Source organism: Moschus berezovskii, chromosome 2 (assembly GCF_049115385.1).
Source record: "Moschus berezovskii isolate FMDL1 chromosome 2, NW_MosBer_1.0, whole genome shotgun sequence".
NCBI classification, from domain to species: domain Eukaryota; kingdom Metazoa; phylum Chordata; class Mammalia; order Artiodactyla; family Moschidae; genus Moschus; species Moschus berezovskii.
Genome location: NC_142461.1, coordinates 117,154,349 through 117,168,523, shown reverse-complemented (window position 1 = coordinate 117,168,523; position 14,175 = coordinate 117,154,349). Strand labels below are relative to the sequence as shown.

Sequence of the window (14,175 nt, the reverse complement as noted above, 5' to 3'; positions counted from 1 at the left end):
TGGCTATAAGAAGCATGTGCTGTTGCATCTGGATTGAGCAGATGGTGTCCATTTCCCATAGTTTCTGTCTTTTCTCCTCTGCTAATGAATTGACCATGATGAAAGGAGGATGGCTACCATGGGACTGTTATGCTGCTGACACTTAGAGCTTCTCTTCACTTTTTGAGTATTTTCTTTCACCTTGTGTATGTGTGTCTATGTATAGTTTTTAATTATTATGTTACTGTGTTTTACCAACTGTACTTTAATCATTTTTCATCAAAATGTGTGTGTAGATTCAAACTATGTGTAGATCTTGCCTGCATTTATAGCATGATACAAGACCTTGAAGTTCAGTCCTTTGCAACCTAATTCAGAGAACATATGTGAGACTGTATGTAAGGAGACCCAATTATACTTCATGGGTAAATGCACTAGCATTTCTATAGTAACTGCCCAGTAGTTACACAACTTTATGATGAAGTTCCTGAGATAAGAATACTGTTAGTGTAGACAAAATGGCATTAGTTTTGATATTAGGGGGTATCTGTTTTCAGAAGATGATAAGGCTGGAGACCCTGCTCTTCCATTTGTTTATTAATTTATTCAGCAGATAGAATGCACCAAGCTCTGTAGTAAGACATTTCATTCCAAATTTGCAATTTATCCTGATTTTTAACACTAGCATTAATTTTACTAAAATGCCAAATACCCAGCCTCCAATATGCTCAGCTTTTTCCATAGTGAAAAAGATTTTTATGAACTTCAGATTATCTGGGGATAAAGGATACATTCCAGAATGCATGCCAATATTTCAAGGTAAACCAAGTAGTATTTTCTTTTCTCTCTTTCAACATTATTAAAGCCTTGACCTTTCAACCAGTCTTTGATGTAAAATGTATCCAGTCTTAACTACCTCTTCCATTAATGAACCTAAACAGTCCCTGTAGGTACTAGGCCTCAGTGTCTTGCATGATGTGCCACCTGGTCTTACAGGATTTTTATCAGGAAAATGATCCCAAATATACCCTTTTGCAAATATCAAGTTATGTACATGTTTGGTCTCAAAAATAGCCATTTAGTTCCTAAGCAGGAAATTATGTGAACTCTTTCAAAATGGCTGAGATTTTAAAACATATCCCTCTGGTATGTTAAGCAGAAACAGATTGACCTGTTAAGGATGCCATTTTAGTCTAAGTTCATTGTACATGCTTTCTGTCAATATTGATAAAAAGCAAAGGGTAGATCTGTTCAAGAATTTCAAAACAAGCACATTCTTTCATTTTTTGGGTTCTGTCTTCCAGTAATTTCTCAATTTTAATTTAACATGTGACTTTAATGAGCAGATTTTGTATACCCAGAAAGTGCTGACTGTGGGACCAATTGTGACTCATAGCTTGGTACCAATACTGTTTTAAAATTCTAGGTTTTTTTTGTTGTTGTTTATAAAGAGTATGTTAAAAAGTAGAAGTCTGCTTCCCTTTCTGGAGCTAAAAAATTAAAATGATCTTGGACTCACTGTTAAAAAAAAAGTATAGTATTTATGCTCAGGAAGAGCTCATGTTGGACAGTGGATTGCCTTGCATATTCTTTAGAGTTGCTAATAAGGTCAAAAGTCTCAAAATTTGACTCTTTCCATTGAAATTACTCCTTGTTTCTTAAAAAAATGTTTCTGCGGGGTCACGTTATAAAAAAGAGAAGGGGGGTGCATACTTGACTTCGGGGACATCCCTAAAAGAATTCAGAGTCTGTGGCTGGAGCAGTGCTGTCCCACACAAATGCTCACTTAGAAGGTCACTGCCTGTGATGTATAAGTATGTCCAGCTCAGAGATTTATTGTCGGGAAGGTCCTGAGCATTTACATACTGATAATCATTCATGTGGCCTTGCCATTGACTGTTTTTTTGTTGCTGAAAGTGTACTCTGCTGAACCACCAACCCACTCACCAAAGCCTCACTTCAATGTGGTTTTCTTTTTTGCCTCTTGAACTGCCTTGTTATATAACATTGCTCTGTGGTGTGGAACAGCTGTCAGATCTCATTTCAGAAGGTGAAGCCACGAGTATCTTGTACCTTCGGTGAAATTCCCCCCCACCCCCGCAAAAAATTCAACTGGGCCTAACTCCATATTCTAGGCAGGTGTTTGTTTTTTGTTATTGTGTTGTTTATAATAAAAGAGAAAAAAACAGGAAGGCTTCCCATTTTGCTATATTATATAACACAGTCCCCCTCCATTATTACTTACAAGAAAGGATTTGATACAGAATCTATCACAGGAAAGATAGTTGTCTTTCTTAGGGAGGTCATCATTTAAAAATAAATATACCACATCCTTTAAAAATGATTATCCTGTAAAGTCAGCATATATTAGAGTGAAAATAATTTTAACTGTGTCTGGGTCAATCTCTCATTTTAAGAACTGCCCCATCCTAACACAACAGAGAGAGCAAGTACACAAGTGCAGTTTCTTAAACCGACTTAAAAATCTAAGCAAAACAAAACCACCCCTGCCATTAAAAGTCAGACACAGGCACCCCACCAGCAGTGACTGTATCCTACATCTGAGGCTCTCCAGATTGAATGGTAACTCAGATCTAGTCCTTGCCCTTAGAAACTTGCTTGCTATTTGTGTGACCTTGGGCAGGTTGCTTCATCTCTCTAAACCTCTGGTTCTACATGAGAAAAGTTGAATTTCCTGATATGTGTAGGTACATGATAACCACTATTCCTGTTATTACAAATTACCCCTAAGTGGATATTTTTTCTGAATCCATACCAAGACTGTTTCTTGCCCAGCAGCAGAGATCCTGATGCAGTTGAGAACCCTGGCTTGATTGTGGTGCTAAAGAAAGCTCTTGCTTCTTTCTTAGCTCCCAGGCATAGTTATGTAAGAGCAGTGCATTTTCACGCACCACAGAATACAGTGAAATCTTCTGTATTTCTTTTACTTCCTTCAAATTATTCAATATTCCATTTGTTATGTTTAATTCAAATAGCTCTATAAGACAAAATCAAGATTACATGTAATGTAATAATAATAACAGAACTGCTACTTGGGCAAATTAATTAAAAGAAAACATGAAGGATTATAGATACTTTTTAAAATTTTTATTTTATATTGGAATATAGTTGATTTAACAATGTTGTGTTAGTTTCAGGTATACAGCAAAGTGATTCAGTTATACATATACCTGTATCTATTCTTTTTCAAATTCTTTTTTCGTTTAGGTTATTGCAGAGTATTAAGCAGAGTTCCCTGTGCTATATAGCAGGTCCTTGTTGGTTATCTATTTTAAATATAGTAGTGTGTACATGTCAATCCTAAACTTCCAGTGTATCCCTCCCACACCCCATAACCATAAATTGCTCTTTGTCTGAATGAGTTTGTTTTGTAAGTTAGTTCATTTGTATCATTTTTCTTAGATTCTACATATAAATGATATCATATGATAATTGCCTTTTTCTGTCTGACTTACTCACATAGTATTATAATCTCCAGGTCCGTTCATGTTGCTGCAAATGACAGTATTTCCTTCTTTTTAATGGTTGAGTATTAATTCTATTGTGTATATGTACCACGTCTTCTTTATCCATTCATCTATTGATGGACATCTAGGTTGCTTCCATATCTTGGTTATTGTATATAGTGCTGCAGTGAATATTGGGGTGCATGTATCCTTTCAAACCATATTTTTCTTTAGATATATGCTGAGGAGTGGGATTGCAGGATCATATGGTAATTCTATTTTTAGTTTCTTAAGGAGCCTCCATACTGTTCTCCAGTGTCTGTAACAATTTACATTCCTACCAGCAGTGTATGCGAGGCTTCCCTTTTCTATGCATTCTTTCATTTATTGTTTGTAGACTTTTTTGATGATGGCCACTCTGAATGGTATGAGGTGATAGCTCATTGTAGTTTTGACTTGCATCTCTCTAATAAATTAGCAGTGTTGAGCATCTTTCATGAGCCTTTTGACCATCTGTATGTCTTCTTTGGAGAAATGTCTATTTAGGTCTTCTGCCCATTTTTTAAATTGAATTGCTTATTTTTTTATATTGAGCTGTATGAGCTATTTGTATATTTTGGAAATTAATCCCCTAGTCACCTCATTTGCAAGTATTTTCTCCTGTTCTGTGGGTTATCTTTTTGTTTATGGTTTCCTTTGCTTTGCAAAAGCTTTTGAATTTAATTAGGTCCCTTTTGTCTATTTTTGTTTTTCCATTAATCTAGGAGATGGATCAAAAAAAGATACTGCTTCATTTCATGTCAAAGAGTGTTCTGCCTATATTTTCCTCTAAGAACATGGTATATTTTTCCATCTGTTTGTGTCATCCTCAGTTTCTTTCATCAGTGGCTTACAGTTTATGGATTACAGGTCTTTTGCCTCCTTATAGTTTTCAGAATACAGTTAGATTTATTCCTAGGTATTTTATTCTATTTGATGTGATGTTAAATGGGATTGTTTATTTCTTTCTGATCTTTCATTGTTAGTGTATAGAAGTGCAACAGATTTCTGTGTATTTATTTTGTATCCTGCAACTTTACCAAATTCATTGATGAGTTCTGGTAATTTTCTGGTAGCATCTTTAGGATTTTCTATATAGTACCATGTCATCAGCAAATGGTGACAGTTTTACTTCTTTTATTCCAGTTTGGATTCCCTTTATTTATTTTTCTTCTTTGATTGCCATGGATAGGACTTTTGAAAAGTGGTGAGAGCAGATATCCTTGTTTTCTACTAATCTTACAGGAAATGCTTTTAGCTTTTCACCATTGAGAATGATATTAGCTGTAGGTTTGTCATATATAGCCTTTATCATTTTGAGGTATGTTCCCTCTGTGCCCACTTTCTGGAGAGCTTTTATCATAAATGGGTATTGACTTTTGTCAAAAGCCTTTTCTGCATCTATTGATTTGATCATATCGTTTTCTTCAGTTTGTTGATGTGGTGTTATCACATTGATTTGCGGATATGGAAGCATCCTTGTATGCCTGGGTTAAATCTCACTTGATCATGCTATATGATCCTTTTAATGTGCTCTTGGACTTGGATTGCTACTATTATACTGCGGATTTTTGCATCTGTGTTCATCAGTGATATTGGCCTATAAGCTTCTTTTCTGAGTGTTATTTTTGTCTGGTTTTGATATCAGGTGATGGTGGCCTCATAGAATGAGGCCGGGAATATTCCTTCCTCTGCAGTTTCTTGGAATATCTCAGAAGGATAGGTGTTAACTCTTTAAATGTTGGATAGAATTCACCTGTGAAGCCATCTCCTCCTGGACTTTTGTTTCTTGGGATCTTTTAAATCACAGTTTCAGTGTTTGTGATTGGTCTGTTCATATTTTCTGTTTCTTCCTGAGTCAGTCTTAGGAGATTATACCTTTCTAAAAATTTGTTCATTTCTTCTAGGTTGTCCATTTTATTGGCATATAGTTGCTTGTAGTAGTCTCTTATGATCCTTTGTATTTCTGTGATGTCCACTGAAACTTTTGTTTTTTCATTTCTAATTTTATTGATTTGATCCCTCTTTTTTTTTTCTTGGTGAGTCTGGCTAAAGGTTTATCAATTTTGTTTATCTTTTCAAGGAACCAGCTTTTAGTTTCATTGATCTTTTCTTTTGTTGTATTTCTTTATAATTTCTTTTCTTCTACTAACTTTAGTGGGGGGGGTTGTTCTTTTTTTTCTCGTTGCTTTAAGTGTAAGATTAGGTTGTGTATTTGTGATTTTTCTTGTTTCCTGAGGTAAGATTGTATTGCTGTTATACACTTCCCTCTTAGAACTACTTTTGCTGTGTCCCATAGGTTTTGGATGGCCATGCTTTTGTTTTCATTTCTCTCTAGGTGTTTTTTTTAAATTTCCTCTTTGATTTCTTCAGTGATATTGATTGATTAGTAGCATATTGTTTAGCCTCCACATGTTTGTATTTTTTAGTTTTTTTTCCCCTTCAGTTGATTTCTAATCTCATAGTCTTGTGGTAGGAAAAGATGCTTGATACGATTTAAGATTAATTTATCAAGGCTCACTTTGTGGTCCAGTGTGTGATCTGTCCAGGAGAATATTCCGTGTGCGCTTCAAAATGTGTATTCTGCTGCTTTTGGATAGAATGCTCTATAAATATCAAGTCCATCTGGTCTAATGTGTCATTTAAAGCCTGTGTTTTCTTACTGATTTTCTGTCTGGATGATCTGTCCATTGATGAAATTGGGTGTTAAAGTCCTCCACTATTATTGTGTTACTGTCGATTTCTCTTTTATGGTTGTTAGCATTTGCCTTATATATTGAGGTGCTCCTGAGTGCATATATATTTATTTATTATTATTTTTTTATTGGAGGCTATCTCACACACTAGCAAAGTCATGCTCAAAATTCTCCAAGCCAGGCTTCAGCAATATGTAAACCGTGAACTCCCAGATGTTCAAGCAGGTTTTAGAAAAGGCAGAGGCACCAGAGATCAAATTGCCAACATCCGCTGGATCATGGAGAAAGCAAGAGAGTTTCAGAAAAACATCTATTTCTGCTTCATTGACTATGCCAAAGCCTTTGACTGTGTGGATCACAATAAACTGTGGAACATTCTGAAAGAGATGGGAATCCCAGACCACCTGACCTGCCTCTTGAGAAACCTGTATGCAGGTCAGGAAGCAACAGTTAGAACTGGACATGGAACAACAGACTGGTTCCAAATAGGAAAAGGAGTACGTCAAGGTTGTATATTGTCACCTTGCTTATTTAACTTCTATGCAGAGTACATCATGAGGAATGCTGGGCTGGAAGAAGCACAAGCTGGAATCAAGATTGCTGGGAGAAATATCAATAACCTCAGATATGCAGATGACACTACCCTTATGGCAGAAAGTGAAGAGGAACTCAAAAGCCTCTTGATGAAAGTGAAAGAGGAGAGTGAAAAGGTTGGTTTGAAGCTCAACATTCAGAAAACAAAGATCATGGCATCTGGTCCCATCACTTCATGGGAAATAGATGGAAAAACAGTGGAAACAGTGTCAGACTTTGTTTTTTTGGGCTCCAAAATCACTGCAGATGCTGATTGCAGCCATGAAATTAAAAGACGCTTGCTCCTTGGAAGGAAAGTTATGACCAACCTTGATAGTATATTAAAAAGCAGAGACATTACTTTGCCAACCAAGATCCGTCTAGTCAAGGCAATGGTTTTTCCCGTGGTCATGTATGGATGTGAGAGTTGGACTGTGAAGAAGGCTGATCGCCGAAGAATCGATGCTTTTGAACTGTGGTGTTGGAGAAGACTCTTGAGAGTCCCTTATACTGCAAGGAGATCCAACCAGTCCATTCTAAAGGAGATCAATCCTGGATGTTCATTGGAGGGACTGATGCTAAAGCTGAAACTGCAATACTTTGGCCACCTCATGCGACGAGTTGACTCACTGGAAAAGACTCTGATGCTGGGAAAGGTTGGGGGCGGGAGGAGAAGGGGACGACGGAGAATGAGATGGCTGGATGGCATCACCGACTCTGTGGACATGAGTTTGAGTGTACTCCGGGAGTTGGTGATGGACAGGGAGGCCTGGCGTGCTGTGATTCATGGGGTCGCGGAGAGTCGGACACGACTGAGCGACTGAACTGAACTGAACTGACTGAATTATTTTACAATATTATATTGGTTGGTTTTGCCATACATTGACATGAATCCACCCAGGGTGTCCATGAGTTCCCCCTCCCACCTCCCTCCTCCCCTTATCATCCTCCCTCTGGGTCATCCCCGCATACCAGCCCCGAGCATCCTGTAACATGCATCGACCCTTAACTGGCGATTTGTTTCACATATGATAATATACATGTTTCAATGCCATTCTCCCAAACCATCCCACCCTCACCCTCTCCCACAGAGTCCCAAAGACGGTTTTATACATCTGTGTCTCTTTTGCTGTCTCGTATACAGGGTTATCATTTGCATCTTTCTAAATTCCATATATATGCGTTAGTATATTGTATTGGTGTTTTTCTTTCTGGCTTACTTCACTCTGTATAATAGGCTCTAGTTTCATTCACCTCATTAGAACTGGTTCAAATGCATTCTTTTTAATGGCTGAATAATACTCCATTGTGTATATGTACCAAAGCTTTCTTATCCATTCGTCTGCAGATGGACATTTAGGTTGCTTCCATGTCCTGGCTATTATAAACAGTGCTGCAATGAACATTGGAGTACATGTGTCTCTTTCAATTCTGGTTTCCTCGGTGTGTATGCCCAGGAGTGCGATTGCTGGATCATATGGCAGTTCTATTTCCAGTTTTTTGAGGAATCTCCACACTGTTCTCCTTAGTGGCTGTACTAGTTTGCATTCCCACCAACAGTGTAAGAGGGTTCCCTTCTTTCCACACCCTCTCCAGCATTTATTGCATGTAGACTTTTGGATAGCAGCCATTCTGACTGGTGTGAAATGGTATCTCATTGTGGTTTTGATTTGCATTTCTCTGATTATGAGGGATGTTGAGCATTTTTTCATGTGTTTGTTAGCCATCTTTATGTCTTCTCTGGAGAAATGTCTGTTTAGTTCTTTGGCCCATTTTTTGATTGGGCCATTTATTTTTCTGGAATTGAGCTGCAGGAGCTGCTTGTATATTTTGGAGATTAATCCTTTATCAGTTGCTTCATTTGCTATTATTTTCTCCCATTCTGAAGGCTGTCTTTTCACCTTACTTATAGTTTCCTTTGCTGTGCAGAAGCTTTTGATTTTAATTAGGTCCCATTTGTTTATTTTTGCTTTTATTTCCAATATTCTTGGAGGTGGGTCTTGGACGATCCTGCTGTGATTTTTGTCAGAGAGTGTTTTGCCTATGTTCTCCTCTAGAAGTTTTATAGTTTCTGGTCTTACATTTAGCTCTCTAATCCATTTTGAGTTTGTTTTGGTGTATGGTGTTAGGAAGTGTTCTAGTTTCATTCTTTTACAAGTGGCTGACCAGTTTTCCCAGGACCACTTGTTAAAGAGACTGTCTTTTCTCCATTTTATATTCTTACCTCCTTTGTCAAAGATGAGGTATCCACAGGTGCGTGGATTTATCTCTGGGCTTTCTATTTTGTTCCATTGATCTATATTTCTGTTTTTATGCCAGTACCATACTGTCTTGATGACTGTGGCTTTGTAGTAGAGCCTGAAGTCCGGCAGGTTAATGTTTTATCTTCTTCTTGGATTGATCCTTGATCTTTATAGTGTCCTTCCCTGTCTCTTGTAACAATCTTTAAAGTCTATTTTGTCTGAGTATTGCTACTCCAGTTTTCTTTTGATTTCTATTTGTATGGAATACCTTTTCCATCCCCTCACTTTCAGTCTCTATGTGTCCCTATATCTGAAATGGTTCTCTTATAGACAGCATATATATGGGTCCTGTTTTTGTATCCATTTAGCCAGCCTGTGTCTTTGGTTGGAGCATTTAATCCATTTACAATTAAGGTAGTTATTGAAATGTATCAGGTTGGCCAAAAAGTTCATTCTGAGGTTCCATAAGATCTTATGGAAAAGCATGAGCAAAATTTTAGGCCAACTCATATGTTCCTTTTGTCATTCTTTTTTAATCAAAGGATAATTGCTTTACAGAATTGTGTTGCTTTCTGCCAAACTTTAACATGAATCAGCCGTTAAGTATACATATGTCTCCTCCCTCTTAAACCATCTTCCCACTTCCCTCCCAATTCCATCCCTCTAGATTATTGCAGAGCTCAACTCAGGTTTGTGTTCCAAGTCATGCAACAAATTCCTATTGCCATTCTTAATTATTTTGGATTTGGTTTGTAGATGTTTTTTCTTCCTTTCTTCTTTTGCTCTCTTATGACTTGATGACTAACTTTAGTGTTGTGTTTGGATTCCTTTTTTGTTTTTGTGTATCTAGTGTAGAGTTTCAATTTGCAGTTACCATGAGGGTTTTGATACAGCAGTCTGTATAGGAACAAGATTGTTTTAAGTTGCTGGTCTTTTAATTTCGAATGCATTTCCAGTGTCCTGCATTTGTGCTCTCCTCTCCTCACAGTTGCTGGGTTTGATATATTTGTGTGCAGATAATTTCTTTCCCTTACTATGTGTTTGCCTTTACCAGTCAGCTTTTCCATTTGTAATTTTTCATTTCTAGTTGTGGTCTTTTTCTGCTTAGAAAAATAATAAGTTCCTTTAGCATTTGTTGCAAAGCTGGTCTGGTGGTGCTGAATTCTCTTATCTTTTGCTTGTCTGTAAAGCTTTTGATTTCTCCATCAAATCTGAACAAGAGCCTTGTTGGATAGAGTATTCTTGGTTGTAGCTTCTTTCCTTTCATCACTTTAAATATCTCAGGCCACTCCCTTCTAGCCTGCAGAGTTTTTGCTGAGAAATCAGCTATAACTTACAAGGGAATTCCCGTAAGGTTATTTTGTTGCTTTTCATGTTGTTTGTATTTTTGTCAGTTTGATTATTATGTGTCTTGGTGTGTTATTCCTTGGGTTTATCCTGTATGGGACTCTGTACTTCTTGGACTCAGCCGGTCTCACAGCATTTATTAAAAAACTGTTTCATATTAAAAAGACTTAGATATAAGCCCTGAAACCAAAAATCTAGAAGATGAAAACATAGAGGAAAATGTTTTTGACATTGGTCTTGCATTGATTATTTACATATAGCCCCAAAATCACAGGTAGCAAAAGCAAAAAATAGCCAAGTAGAAACTTTTGTACAGTAAAGGTAACAGTCAACAGAGTGAAAAGGCAACCTATGGATTAAGAAAACATTGACATGTTTTTACATACATCAAATCATGTATCTGGTAAGAGGTTAATATCTAAAATATATAGGGAAGTCATACCAAAAAAATCATTTCAGAAATGAGCAAAGGACCTGAATAGACCTTTCTCAAAAGAAGATATACAAATGGTCAACAGCTGTATGAAGAGGTGCTCAGCATCACCAATCATCAGGGAAATAGAAAACAAAACAAGATATATCATCTCATACCTGTTAGAATGTCTATTGTCAAAAAGACAGAAATAACCAGTGTAGGAGAGGGTGTAGAATAAAGGAAACCCTTATGCACTGTTGGTGGGAATGTAAATTGGTACCACCACTATGGAAAACATTATAGAGGTTCCTCAAAAAATTCAAACTAAAACTTAGTGTATTATGACCCAGCAGCAGGTTGCCTTTTCACTCTGTTTTCTTTTGCTATGCAAAAGATCATTAGATATAGTCTCACTTGCCTATTTTTTGCTCTTGTTCTTTTCAAATTTGGCAAGAGATTTGGAAGTTTGTCTTTCTTGGAGACTATTAGTGGAATTTATTAGGGGTCCTATTTCTTTTATGGGATTAAAAAACAAAGTATTAGAGAGTAATTTAGCATTGGGGGAGAACTTTGCATGTTTGTTTCACTAGGAGGCTGTTAGTGAAACACATGAGGCGTACTGTGTCTTTCATGAAATTAAAAACCAAATAATTTAAAAGCAAAACAAGCTTTTAAGATGTTAAGGTTGCCACTTTTAAACACCTTAAGGAGGAGCCTGGCACTCTTTCTCTGTCACCAGAACCTATCCTAGTTCTTATTTTCAACCAGTATCCTAGTTTGAGACCCTCTGTCAGAGAGCTGCATCTCATGCAGTATTGATTATTTCCATCATGTCTGTCTGTTGACAATGTTTTAGAAAACGTGGTTTCTCCGAAATGTTTCCTAAAGTGGAGAATCAGCCTGGCATATGACTCTCAACACAGTAACAAGTTAAGGATGTAAATCCTTAGGAAGAACACGCAATTTTGAAAAGTCACATCCTCTAAGAAAATTCTTTTCTCTTAGTACTTTAGTTTTTGTCCACACAATAATCTAATCTTCAAGGATCTGGGACATGTTCATACTTTATAGGCAACTTTTTATAGTTGTTTGTATCATATATCCCCCTCGCCCCCAGAGTTAATTTAGTTAATTCTATTCATGTGTAATATTTCATGTCTCTGTTTTCTACAACCTTGACACATTATGCTTTTCTTCATTTTCTTTGTGGCCCACTATATCTACATTCCTTGGGAGACAGTCTAATAGTGAAGCCTATTGTGACTTTAATGAATTAATCAAAGTTTGTGCTTGAGGAATATGTACATGTCATAACACCTTCTCTCTCAGTACAATTATTACCCTTATTAGTTAGCATTCCTTATTCTTATGTAACAGTATATAGCCCAAAATATCATTGCCCAAAGGGCAGAGAGAACAGACACATAGACACCAAAAGAAATGGAATATAAATCTAGGAAAGATATTTTTAAGTGAAGAGAGCACATGCAGATATTGATTTTTCTTGCTTAGATATTTTACCACAGCACTACTGATAGCTGAGAAACCACTACGGATTATTTTCCAATAAATAACATACCAATAGCTTTTTTCGGAGAAGGCAATGGCAAGCCACTCCAGTACTCTTGCCTAGAAAATCCCATGGATGGAGGAGCCTGGTAGGCTGCAGTCCGTGGGGTCGCTAAGGGTCGGACACAACTGAGCGACTTCACTTTCACTTTTTACTTTCACACATTGGAGAAGGAAATGGCAACCCACTCCCGTGTTCTTACCTGGAGAATCCCAGGGATGGGGGATCCTGGTGGGCTTCCGTCTATGGGGTCACACAGAGTCAGACACGACTGAAGTGACTTAGCAGCAGCAGCAGCAGCTTTTTTTTTTTTCAGGCTTACTAACCTCTCAAATTACATTAATATTCTTTCTGCTGCAGAATAGGAAAGATAGAAAAGGGGAACTAGCCCAGTGGTGGTACACTCCTGAAGAAAATAATCAACTGCTTATTTTCTATATGTGTGTATTTTGTAGGGAGCAAAAGTAGAACCAGGTATGTATTTAAAGTGTTATCCAGACACAGAAGCTGAAAAGAATACATTCATTTTTAGGTTATGGGAGCCAGAGGATTCTTGAATGTCCTCCAGTCTGTTGCAGTGGAGATGACATTTTGGCTACGTGAAAGGATTTGCCCAAATCAGGCCTGAATATGAGGTTCATTCTTCTCTTTTGTAGAACTCTCTGTGTTCAGAGTCCTAGCCCTTACGTGCTCCACTCCCTGATGGCTGCTGGTGGCTCTGCCCTGCAGGCTCGCACAGTGTGTTCATAAAGAGAAGATCCACCTCTCAGAGGCCTGTAATTTTGCTTTCACGGTTTGCCATTACAGCTCATTACTCTAGCATTGTATGATGTTGCTTTGGTGTGTCTTTTTAGAAATCCACTTGGAACCCAAACTGATATTTACCATTTGAAAGAACAGATGGGAGACTTTCCATCCAAGTGTCAGAAAGCCCAACCCATGCTCTCTGAGGCAAAGTGGGAAATTACTAGCTCACATAGTAGGAAAAGTCCAGTGTTACTTGAAGGTATCCCTTGGCTCAGGGCTTAAAATGCTACCAGAACTCTGTCACCCAGTTCTGTCTTCATTTTTAGGCTCCCTCTGGTGACATGATGGCTGGCAGAGGTGTCTGCTCTGTATATGCTCAGATTCTAGTCAGCTGCTTAAAGACTATTTAAAGACTATTTGAGCAAAGGGTCTAGGCTTGGCAGGCATTCACCCAATTATCTTATATGCCCATCTCTGAACCAGTAGCTCTGGTTCAAGAGAATGGAATGTGCTGATTGACTTGGAGCTAGGTCATATACCTTCCCCTGGAGCTGGGGATAGGATCGGCTCCATACAGTTCACGTGGGTTGAAAACTGTTAGCCAAGGACAAGACATTTATTCCGCGTGGCTGAAAAATAAGAAATGCCCACTACAATATTACATGACAAGTGAAATCACCAGTTACAAGATCCTAGTGTACAGCTTACTGAATACAATGTTAATGTAACACTTCGCTGAGAGAAGTGCACATGTAGAGCGTGAGGGTAAATGAATCCAGAAGCAGTTCAGCCTATGTAAAGGGCATTGAGGATTGCTGATTAGGTTAATGCCATTTGACATGTTTTGAAATGGTTGCCCAGAAAAGTCGCAGGTTCAAGCTCACATGAAAGATCAGTTTTAGAATCAAGAACATAAACTCCCACTTTCAGCCATGATGGAAGAAACAGATATACCTTCCCATCTTGCACAACTAGCAAACCATAAAAAGTATACAAAACAACAGTCAGACATTGAACAACAGGTATTACAGCTCTGTGATACCTAAAGAAGGAACACAAGCAAGGTGAGTCTTAAGACTGCTCTCACTCATGCCACAGC

General features: G+C 37.7%; 1 protein-coding gene across 2 annotated transcripts in view; it reads left to right on the top strand.

The window, feature by feature from the left end:
- CHN1 (chimerin 1) overlaps positions 1 to 14,175 on the top strand; it is a 212,560-nt gene that overhangs the window by 160,631 nt on the left and 37,754 nt on the right. The window lies entirely within an intron of this gene.